We start from the raw sequence: 13,285 nt of genomic DNA, 5'->3' as shown, positions 1-13,285 counted from the left end.
TCCACTACTAGCCACTATCCATCTTTGCTTACAATGCTTGTGAAATAAGGCTATACTGAGGCATTACACACAGTATGCACATATGCCAATAAGAGACTGACCAGTTGCAGTCCTAAACATCAATGGGAAGATTCAAACAAGTAATACTAAGTGAATACCACGAAACGTTTACCGCAAGTGTTAGTCCTGTCATAGAAATCAAAGGGTAATTATATGATTACTGGTGACCTTATGGCTCTGTATTCTTTTTGAAAGTATGCTTATATCATCGATTATTTATATATAAATATTATCAGAAGAGGGTTTTGTGGAGATTTAAGTAATTTTATATAGTTGAATTTAATAGTCAATTAAAGCTAGACCACCAAGGAAAACCTGGAATCACTAGCCGGCTGTTTCGTCCTAGTGACTGGCTTTAAGTGGTATTTCTTGGAGTTCTAATGAGAATCTGTGACCAGTGAAGTTCAACCAAGTCTATTGTGAGATAGTAACTCACTGAAGACAATGGTAGACGGTTGCTCAATTTCGTGGATTGGTTGTAGTTAGACATTAACACCATTAGATGTCAACTCAGTGGTCTAGAGATTAGGCGTATTATGTATTCCACTACTAGCCATTATCCATCATTACTTAGTATTCTATAACTTGTTGTGTGAATACATATTACCATAAAATACAGTTAAATATCACGATTGATTAATCACAGGGTGGTGATCAATGTCACGCGTATCAAGTCCTTCTTAGTGCTGATCGAATGCTATCTATCAAGTTGCAATGTGGCCACTAGTCAGGATGGCTTGACACTGCGTGCACTATATTGAGATAAGATGGTGGTTAGGGGTGACACGGGATCGAATCCGTCATGGAGCACCAGTTCCCTCAAGATTACAAGTACACCTTGCTGACGAGTGCCAAGTAGCACGAAACCCGGGTTCAGGGTTTCCTGGTGACCACCTCTAACCACCATCTTACAATTAAGTATCTATAATCCTTCTTAAGATGTGATACATATATTGCATACACAAGTGAAAAAAATCGATTCCATACGTCATTCGTATTCCAAATAATTAAACCATTACTTGCCATAACAAAAAGTCACGAAAAAGAGCAATTCCTGACGTAGATCGTATTTGAGATGGTAATTATAATTTCAGTATTCTTAATCCGATCATCAAATATTCATTCGAGATTGTTGCTAAAGTGTTAATTACACCGATCAAATTAACTTTAAGTTTGAATACCACTCAGCTCTATAAAAGATGGCATCAATAACCAACTATCTTCTAGATTGGATTATAAATATTAGTTAGTAACAGGGTATCATTTATTGATCATTATCTATACAATACCTTAACTTCAAGTATAATATCAATTGTCCTTAGTAATATTAAACCAAATTATAGATATATGAAAAGATAGATGGTTGCTAACAATGGAATCCAGTTTGACTCACGTTCCTTCAGCTGGATGTACTTATATCTAAGAGTTGATGTTTACTCTGGGACTCCAACTCACTACCGTTCACTTCAAACACCATCACGTTATCGACATAGCTACTAAGTCCTGATAGCCATCTGCCTATGCAATGGGGTAAAGTTTTAAATTCATTTGGTATTGTTTACGTATATCTTCCGAAATCACCCAACTGCATCACAAGACAAGCCCTCACATTGAATCCTGAAGGTCAAAGAAGAAGAGGAAGACCCAAGAACACATAATGCCAAAAAATGGAGTTAGACGTGCGAAGAATGAACAACGACTAGATAGAACTAGAAAGGAAGGCCATGACAGAGTGGGTTGGAGAATGCTGGTCAGTGGCCTATGCTCTATTGGGAGTAACAGGCGTAAGTAAGTAAGTAAGTACTTATATCTTCATATTGTTATTATTTAGGACTTTGATCAAATTCATTTCATGATTACACCATGTTGTTTTATAACAGATAAACTTTTAAAAACATTAAATGTTAAATAGTAACTTATATGTATTCCCATCTATAAATGATTTTATCAGAAGGGGTTTTTGTGGATATTATATTAATTCTAATAGTTGAGATTATGAGTCAATTGAAGTTAGACCACCATGGAAAACCTGGAAGCACTGGACGCTGTTTCGTCCCATTGTGAATGCACACTACTGAGGAGTCCCACAATAGGGACAAAGGGACACACCTCTAGCCTTTGACCTAAAAGGTCTGATCCACAAGGCAATGAAGCATCGTGAGAAGATGCAGCTCCATTTTAGCCAGTGACCAACGATTGATTCATACGTCAAATGTTCCTTCAGGATACTGGAGCCCATGTACACTATTCGTTTGTAATCAGGGTATTCCAACTCCCGTAGGTGAACTTACCGTGTCTATCAACTTGGTTAAAGCGCCAGCCATTCGCTTTTCGTCCTCTCAATTTCGTAAACAACAGTAATGCCACGAGAAGACAGTGAGTAGGACTTCCCTAGTAAAGGCTATATACGCGTGACAATGTGAGAGCATTTCGAGAGGGAGAGCGTACTCTCCCCACTCTCGGCCGTACCAGGGCATTTGTATTATTCACAGTTTTTTTCTCATAGTAATCTTATCTGACAGACAACAACAACAACAACGAAAAGAAGATTCAACATGCAAACAACTGGTGAATCTCTTCCAATTTTCTTTCTCCTTTTTTTTTAAAAAAAAATTTTGTTTATATGCAACATTATGCCTGTTTATTTGTTTTATATATCGATTTTTTTTCGGACAAATCACGTGTCGTTCTTGTTTGAATTCTCAACCTCTGTTGCTATTCTTGTTGTTGTTGCTGATGGGGGTGGTGGTGATGGGGGTAATGGTTTCCATCTGTGGGAAATTTGAAACCATACTGTTATTCTATTTTGATTATTTGTTGTTTTTTTCTTTCATGATTAAACTTCTTTTCTTTTTATTTAGGGAAACCATATTTATTTATTTATCTATTTGTTTATTTATGTTTTGAGGATGGTTATTGATGTTCTGATGGGGGTTTCCTTTTTTAATCGAATGATGCACGCAAATTATTGTTTTTTTTCTTTGAACATTAGAATACAATGGAGATGTATGGTGTTCAATTACATAATTTTTCATTATATTAAAGTTTAATTGGTATCATGTAAAATGTTATAAACAATTCTATTTCATTATCAGAAGGGGGTTTTGTGGAGATTTTAGCGATTTTATATAGTTGAGATCATGAGTCAATTGAAGCTAGATCACCATGGTTAATCTGGAAGCACTGGATGGCCTTTTTGTCCTATAATGGGACTCCTCAGTAGTACGCATCTACGATCCCGCCAGGTCTGTTGGGAGATATCAACTCACTGAAGACATTGGTGAATGATTGCTCAAACATCGTGAATTGGTTGAAGTTAGACATTAACACCGTTGGATGCCGGCCGGCTCAGTGGTCTAGTGGTTAGGCGCTCACGCGCGAGACTGATAGGTACTTGGTTCGAATCTCGTGGGACGGGATCGTGGATGCGCACTGCTGAGGAGTCCCACAATGGGACGAAACGGCCGTCCAGTGCTTCCAAGTTGTATATGGTGGTTCAGCTTCAATTGACTCATGATCTTAACTATATAAAATTACACTTCATATTTGATATATGCAATTATTTGAGAATATCGAGTTCGTGAGTTCGATTGTTTTACTGAAGCGACGTTTTTTTAAAAATATGGAGCATTCATTGCCATTTTGAGCAAAGTCATCGAGCTAAGCTAAAAATCCACTCAGTCATTATTTAGTGGTGATATTGTGGGTGTGGGCTACTTATAACGACATATGTAGTATATAATGCTAGTCAGGGATGGAATATCTGTCTGTAGAAGGCCGAGAGGATCAAGAAGGAAAGAACGGAAACAGAAAGCTATTGGTATGAAAATGAAAAAACAGTGAGGTCTGAGACGATTGACTGACATTTTGAAAATTTAGTATTTACTGTATGATTCTCAGACTTTACTAAGAGATTTTGTAATTTTGTGTTCAAATACATTCGATTATCCCCAATTGTGTTCTCGTTCACTACAGAATGATATAATCTACCTTCATTGTTTTCAATTAACTATGAAGTTAGACAGAATTATCATCCACTTTGCGAGCAAAGATGGATAGTAGATAGCAGTGAGATCCAGGATGAACGTTTCGTCCTATTTGGGACTCGTCAGCTGGACGTACCTGCATCGCAATACTCAGTAGGTAAGTGGATAATGTGATGGAGTTTGAAGTGAACGGTACTGAGTTCGACTCTCAGAATGAACACCAACGCTGGTATGCAGATACATTCAGCTAACGAGTCGCAAATAAGACGAAACGCGCAACCTGTATTCCACTGTTAACCACTATCCATTTTCGCTTTCGACTTGATAACTTAGAAAAAGATCAGCATGAGGAGTCCCACAATAAGACAAAACGGCCAACCAGTGCTTCCAGGTTAACTATGGTGGTCTAGCTTCAATTGACTCATGATCTCAAATATATATAAAATGAACTCTGTTAATCGAATTGTAGTGTAGCCATTAGTCTAGGTGACTTGAGATCGCTTAGATTATTTTTAGAAATTAGATTATTTTAAGTGGTTGACAAACAACCTTCCACCTAGGTTTATGCTAGTGAGGACACATAAACAATGTGTATCGGTAATGTTGAAGAAACTGATACTCGGTATAGGACCCGAACCCGTATTATCTAGCTTCATAAACTCAGGTATCACTACTAAAATATACAAGCAGCGATGGACTCTTTGTAGGACACATATATTTACGACAATTGACTCTCCTAATGATTAGGCCAGCGAAAAAATTCCAGTTTGTAACACTGGATAACGTAGAATCCTAATCCAACTTCAAGAATTAGTTTCCACAAGAGTTTAAATACACCTTGAGGATAAGTGTCAGCTAATGTAAACTTAAGTTTAAGGTTTCCTCCAGACTACCTTCAACCATCTTAGATTTAATAAACAATATATTCACTTTCTAAGTGATTTATACTGTGTTTAAATCTAAATAAGAAGTTGAGATTAATGAAATCAACCGTATCGAAATTGAGTTATTAAATTATTAATGACGGTGAATACGGATTCAAATCGATTGATGAAGTAGTGAAACTTCATCAGTTGAGATGGCTGAGACACGTGTTACGTATGCCCAACCACCGACTGCCCTGATTAGCGATGTTTTGTGGCGTAGGAGTAGGTTGGAAGAAAGCTAGGGGCGGCCAGACCAAAACATTGCACAAATCCATGAGGTCACTCACTGACAAGTGGACTGAACCATGTTGGTAGGTATAGACTACCTGGTTGGGATTCGCGAAATGATAGCAATCGATGGTTAGAGACCTTGAATGACATGGCTCAAAATCGTTTGCAATGGCGAAGTTGCATCTACTGTGTTTGTTATCCCAAATTCTAGTCTTCTGAATTCTTCATGTCTCTATCTTTTTTCTCTTTCCAAATTTATTTCACTGTATTATACTCCCTCAATAACATCTTCAAACTCTAATCTTTCACATTAATGCTTATACTCTTACTACTTCCACCACTATGGGATTTGATTGGACAACTGCATCTTTGTGCTAGTGTGGTGTGGCAACTGGAACTGATGAACGTACGTACGAAGTTCTACGTTGTGACTGACTGACTGAAAGTGAATATAAATTATTTGGTATAACGAGTACTATCTATGCATAAAACATGATGATTTATAAATTAGCTTTTATATACCACAAATCATTTGATATAAGATTCTAGTTAATCAGTCAGTATATTCAATGAATTGTAAAATTATAGCACTGTAGTAATGTGGTGTTGGTTACTTATATCCACATAAGTAGTATATAACAATGGTCAGGCATTGAATGTATTTCAGTAGAAGATTGATAAGGAAAGAACCGGAATGGAACGCAATCGCTAGGAAAATGTATGAACAATGAAATCAGAGAAGATGGACTGATATTTGCAGAAGGAACGGTGAAGATTGAGACAATTAATTGATAGTTTGCAAATTAACTGTTTACTGTATGGTTGCCAGATTCGATTGTTCCCACCCATTTTCTTGTTCACTACAATAACACATCTTACTCTAAGCTACTTTAACGACTATTGAATTTCAATCTTAATTAAACAGCCATTAAAAACTAGAATGCATAGGATAGATGTTTAGTCATGGTATGAATATATGGAGTAGTCTTCATCTACGGCACTAGTACTGACGAAATCTACGAAATTCAAGCATTATACTGAATCTATAACTGTCAGATTGCAAAGTTCGTATACATCTCCAGTCAGTACACAACACTGTCTAATTATCATTCATTATCATTTGTTATATTTATCATATTACCTGACTATATTGTTCGAAACATTGAGGAAATCACCCAACTGCATCACAAGACAAGCCCTCACATGAAATCCTGAAGGCCAAAGGAAAATAGGAAGACCAAAAAACACATTACATCGAGAATTGGAGACAGACATGAGAAGAAAGATCAACGACTAAATAGAACTAGAAAGGAAGACCCATGACAGAGTGAGTCGGAGAATGCTGGTCGGCGGCCTATGCTCCATTGGGAGTAACAGGCGTAAGTAAGTAAGTAAGTAAGTAAGTAAGTAAGTAAGTAAGTAAGTAAGTAAGTAAGTAAGTGAGTGACAATGTCCCAAAGTCATCAAAACGATCAATCAATTGTTTACCATTTCCTAATTTCTATTTCTTATCTTAATAACAAAAAAATAAAATAAATCTTTCACAGGATTAGTCTTTGAATAGTGAAAGAAAAGAAATCAATAAATTTACACAGTTTTAAAGGGGTTCCTGTATAAAACAATCAAAATGATATTTATCAACAGGGGGTTTGGTGGAGATTTTATTATTTCTTTGTAGTTGAGGTCTTGAGTCAATTGAAGCTAGACCACCATGGAAAACCTGGGGGCACTGAAAGGCTGTTCCATCCTATTGTGGGACTCCTCAGCAGTGCACATCCACTATCCCGTCTCGCAAGATCGGAACCCAGGACCTATGAGTTTCGCGTGCGAGCGCTTAACCACTACATCACTGAGCCAGCTGGCATCCAGGTTTTCCATGGTGATCTAGCTTCAACTGACTCATGATCTCAAATATATAAAATGATATTTGTCAATAATCGACAGTTATTTCCATCGGATACAAGTAATCACTAAATCGATAAATAATCGATACTAAAAGCAGTAAAGAAAAATAATTAAAAAAAGTTTGTACACAATGCAAAATAGTAAACACTATCAAATTGTTCATTTACATAATGTATAATCTAATGGATTATCTAAACTATGAAATGAATCAGATACATTTAAACTGGATAATGTTTGATGCACTGATTGATTGGTTGTGAATGTTGTTGAAGTCACCAATTTGGAGATTTGACCACCATTATTTACAACACCCTCATCATCAACATCACCATCATAATCATCATCATGATCATCAATATCAGGATCAGGATCAGGATCATATTGATGCTGATCATGATCAGCATCACTGTGATGATTGAGTCTGTGATCAATCAAGTTGATCACATTGAAACTAACGTTGACTGGATGTTGATTGGAGAGTGGATGAGATTTGAGGAACAGAGGATCGAGTGAAGAACATGATGAATTCACATATTGACAATCAACTGGTTGATGATCAGTAATAGGAATACTGACAGGAGTAGTGTTATTGGTAGTATTAGTATTAGTAGTGGTGGTAGTGTGTGTATTATTATTATCATTATTATTATTATTATTATTATTATTATTATTATTATTATTAGTAGTAGTAGTAGTAGTAGTAGTAGTAGTAGTGGTAGAATGAGTGTTACTTGCAGTTGAATGTGGAACCAATAATAGAGACTCGTCTGATGTACATGTATCATTCATGTCAGTTTGAACGGATGAATGATGATTTTTGAGTAAATGCATCAAATTGATGTAGAAGAGATCCATCAATGTGTCGTTGATGTAACTCGATTTCCATAATTGATTGGTGGTGTTCGGTGTTTGGATTTGGTGTTTGAATTCATTGAAATTGTTCATTTGATTCGTTGGTGATGCATTCATCGATGTTTGGTGAGGTAGTAGGTGTGAATTGTGAATGGGTGTGACAGGTGATGGATTGAATGGGAGAGGAGTTGTGATGTTTGATGTATTGTTTGTGTATTGGTTGTTTGTAGAATTGGTCAATTGATCAAGTGTAAATATGTTTGTGTTTGTGAGTGGTATTGATGTATTTAGTCGATTAGATGATTTCGGATTGAATGTGTGTTTGTGTGTTGTGAGTGTTGTAGATGAATTCGGTGTGACTGCTGAGCTGGTCAGTTGATATGTGGATATGTGTGGATGTATACATTGAAAAAGTTGTGGAATGAGTGGATAACTGAGTGGATAATTGAGTGGTAGTGAGTCATGGTCGAAACCTCGATTACCACTACCACCATCACCTTCAACATCACCATCAACACCGTCACAAAATTCACCATCATCGTCATCATCATCATCAAGTTTATCATCAGGTCGACTCAATCCTAATGCCCGACGTACTTTACGTTGTGCTCTACGTCTTCTGAAATCACCACTGAGAAAGTCTTTCAAGTTGGCTGGATGAATTCCCCAATAATGTCCTTTTCCATTTGCAGCTCTACCTATCAAATAAATGTACAATGTGAATTAGTTTTCAATCAAATTCATTTTGTGATTGATAAATTGTGTGGAACATGCAAATAAATTACATGAAATGGATTTCCGAATTGTCGAACAGTTGATAAATTTTATGATATTGTGTTTAGTGAGTGGTAGGGCAAACCAGGAATTAATGTTCAACATGTTGTGTTTGAATGGTTGAATTGTGTTCCTAATTAACCGTGATATGGAATATGAATTGTGAACCATGAGTTACAATGAGTAGTGAGCAAATTGTTCCTGATTGTCATGTGGATAGCGTTGACTGAGTGTGAGGAGTTATTTCCTCACGTGTTGGTAGATATCGATGGGTATAAGGGATTGAAGTGAGTGTGATATGTAGGATGAATGATCACTGAGCGGTTACTAGTGTCTCGATACCTTCAATATCGTCATTCAGATAATCTCAGTGAGGAAAACACACTATTCTCATGATACAATGAATCAGTGAATGAAACGTCACAATCACAATGACAATTACACTATCACAACACTCAACAACTTACCAACTTTAATGAAACAATCATTCAATGACAAGTTGTGTCGAATGGAATTACGCCATCCTGGTCCACGTGTACTGAAATATGGATAACGTAGTTGAATCCATTGATAGATATCCGATAATATCATACGTCTTTCTTGTGTACTGAGTATGGCCTTTGCGATCAATCCTAGAAGGTTTGTATTTGAATAGAATAAACAAATGGTCAATTTTACTGAATAATTTGTGATTAAATGACAAGTCAACTGAGATTTAAGTGTGCACTACTGGAAATCGCAAAATTCATTCACTGATTACTTTGAGGTATTATTTCTCTGTCTGTTGAGGCCTAGTGTGCATGCATTAGTTCTGTGAGTGAATGACTCGTCACGAGTGTTTCACGTCACCACGGTCGTGATGACAGCAAGATGTTTGATGTTGGACTGTGAACATGGTGAAATTGGATGTTGTGTTGTTGATATTCGTTCGATTGTATGAATTGATGTCAGTTGTGTGGATTCTACATTAAAACTGTTGTATGTTTTGTAGTGTTAATCAATACTGAGGTCAACAACCCAATCTCTGACTGACTGATTGTCTATCACTATGTCACAGATTCCACTGCTATTTATTGATGCTCAACATTCCCTCAACACATTTGTTCCACAGACCTACTTATTGATAATTGATATGTAACATGGTTGAGATTGATTTTTGAATCGGAATTGATTCCTTTGATCACAGTAATCAAATGGCATCACTTCATGATGTGGTATGTTCGATAAGAAATACTGTGTTCGTTCGAGTCAATTCGAAATTCATATAGCGAAATGCTGATGGTAAGAGTGTGGAGTTATCACTAATCATTTTGTGCAACATTCAATAACTACTTATTAGTAGGCAAATGTGAAGATGAAATGATGAGGTGATTCGTTTGTTTTGTCATCTATCTTAGATGGAAAGAAGACATACACAATCAGTCACAAATGAATTCTATCAGTTCACTTTCAAATGAGTTTGTTTTCATTTCTGATCATCAGTTGTGTGGTTATTACTACTGAATAATGATGATAATACTACTGAATATGAAGAATAATTGAGACAATTGAGAGAGAGGACAATTTTCATTTCGAGTATATAACATTTACTGAATTCATCATTCACTATATACGTATTGTTCATTTAGATGTTAACTTCACTCTACTCATAATTGTACACCATAATTATGAATGATTATGTATACTACATGTATCATTATTATTATTATTATTATAGGGTGATTGTGGAAAGGGAGGTATTGTTGTTTTCACAGTACATACACTCAACCACAAACAAGCGAATGATTGTTGTAAACGACTCATTGAGTAACAGCAATGAAATTGGTTGTATTGATTACAGTCTACATCAATCTCAAATGTATCATCCACTCACCCGACACACACACACACTCGTACTGTTAGCTGACAGGCAAAATACTATAACACTTGATCAGGATGTATTAACACACTGTTCTCTTTCATTTGAATCCATGTGTAAGTGATGAATGAATGTGACTGATACATGAAAATCAAAACACTTTGAAAATTAATTGAAGGTTATCCTACATTCTGTTTACCATGTCAATTGAAACACCCACACACACACACCCAAACAAACACAAACTAACTGATTGTCATCATGAAACTATAACACAACTCCTGTTCATAACCTCATCATCATCATCATCATCATCACCGATATCAGAAATGATTATTGAGAATATTCTCTACCGATCAGCGTTAATTAACATTGAAAGAAAAACAACAAACACACACACGTACACTTCAATCAAAGGAACTTAGAAGTGGATTGTATTACACAATCAATTATGATTACGTCATAAGTGGTCATTAGTAATAATAATAATAATAATAGTTATTATTCCTTGTAATGATAAGTTGAAATGGAAGGTGGGATACTAATGGGTGATTCTATATGGAATAATCGATCACCAATGAAATGGATGTAGATTGAAGCAAATTGTATGGGAAATGTGGAATGAATATTTCATATGATCATAATAAGTATTGTGTAGTATTACTCAACTTGACTTAATCGAATCAGTGATGTTAATGGGAATGTGTAGATGAAACAATCCGATTTGTGGTGATGAGTGTAAGGATGGTTCGTTGGCAAAATCAAGGAAGATTCAAGAAACCGAGAAAGAACCGAAGACATTCCATGAAACCACCGTTAGGGGTACATTCTAGAATGTCAACATGTAGCTTCCCTATCGGATGAAAAAGAAGGACCTCCTATGTGCTTCTTGGTGTCCGAAATGATGATTTACTTTTAGCCAAAAAACTATAAATACATGAGATTTTTGTACTATATTTGACACTGTATGGGGAATAACATTCCCGCTTACTAGTCTTCTGTCTTCTCTCTTGCGAGGTTGAGGGTTCGATCTTTCAAGTAGTCTAGTAGTACGCGACATAGCAAGAACCTAAAGCTCTAGATATAACAATAAGTAAATCCATTCATGCACATTCGAAGTCTCTTCCATCTCTGTTAGGATTTTACGATACTAGTTGTACTGGTATTTCACTCCATTGAATCAGTGATTGAGTGACGAATACTTGTCGTGAAATATCTTCGAGATAATTCCTAATGCTTAGTAGATATCACTCGTCCTAATGCCTGTCATTAGATAAATCCTAACAGTGCATGAACTTCTGAAGACAATACGAAGCTTTGATCACTGTTGATTATTGTACAACTCAGAGCATAAAGTCACAAGCACACAACTGGAATATAGGAATAAATGTGAATGAGAGGCATTGAGGGTGAATAATGAGACGAATGAATTGATAAGATTTAGGGAGCACATTTATGTATATTTGTGGGAATCGAATGAGTGACTGATCGATTTAAGCAATTCACATTTCAGTTAGTAAGAGAGAAATCAATGAAGGCTGTGACACATGACCAAGCATACATGCTCATACATACAAGATAATAATAGTAATAACACGAATATGTAGACAACTAGTTATTGTTCTAATGACACAATCTGTTGAATAAATTAACTGAAGGACTAAACAAAATTACTGGAATACATACTGGTGTTGGTGGGATGCTGTACTCTGTGGAACTCCACAAATATCTATGCACATTCAATGTCCACATTTGATGTGAACAATTGTAAGTGCAGATAGATAATTGATTGGTGGGTGGACAGTATAACACTATCCACTGAAGTTGCGGAATGACGAGCTGCTTTGTCTTGTGAATTCATCACAAACCACACAGTTAAACTGTAGTAGTTGGTTGAATATTCTATGTTTTCGTAAGATGTCTGATCATGAAATAACTCAATCGAACTGATGACATGAAGTATTTCACTGTGATGTTGTCAGGTACAAACGACAACAGTGATCTTTGAATAGATCGAGTTATATTCAGAGTAATAAGATGGAGTGATATGATTATCTACACTCTATGTAATCCATCCTCCATTGAGGTCGATAAATGTACCATCTGACCTACAAAATTTTCATTGCGATCCGATATTTTTAGTAATGAAGAGAATGTAGTTGGTGAAGTGATGTAGATTGGGATGGAAGTGTAATGACACCAACTGAGAAGTTTAGAATATATATGTATACATTTCAATATGTACAATCCTAATTAATAGGATGAAGAAGGAGGTGGTTATGGTGTCAGAGTAATCAACCTATCGAATCATCACTCATAACAATTGGACAAGAGCATTCGATCAAACAAGAAATAATGTTGAATATCGTGTTTGTCTGTGTGCACTTATCATCCAGTAATGTTTTATCTACATTTGAACAACTGAGTGGAATATTCGATCTACATTGACCATATTTCTGGTAAAATCATCAACTGCGAAATCAAATGTCATAAGCCACAGCTGAATAATTGAATGGATAATTGACTAATCTAAAGTCAAGAGAGATTAAGTCCATTCAGAAGTGTTGCACGATCACAAACAGATCTAACTCCGAAATTGTGTTCATTGAATCATATGAGACACATTACAGACAGTCGGTATATCAGTTTATACCAAATGATGTAATGGTATACATTCAACGTCTGTGACATGT

General features: G+C 36.0%; 1 protein-coding gene across 1 annotated transcript in view; it reads left to right on the top strand.

The window, feature by feature from the left end:
• Smp_127090 (putative forkhead protein/ forkhead protein domain) overlaps nucleotides 1–13,285 on the top strand; it is a gene marked incomplete at both ends in the record, with an annotated part of 18,585 nt that overhangs the window by 4,659 nt on the left and 641 nt on the right. The gene's annotated exons all lie outside the window — the stretch shown is intronic.

The sequence above is a fragment of the Schistosoma mansoni genome, chromosome 6, assembly GCF_000237925.1.
Source record: "Schistosoma mansoni strain Puerto Rico chromosome 6, complete genome".
In the NCBI taxonomy this organism is placed as follows: domain Eukaryota; kingdom Metazoa; phylum Platyhelminthes; class Trematoda; order Strigeidida; family Schistosomatidae; genus Schistosoma; species Schistosoma mansoni.
This window is presented reverse-complemented; position numbering and strand designations above follow the sequence as displayed.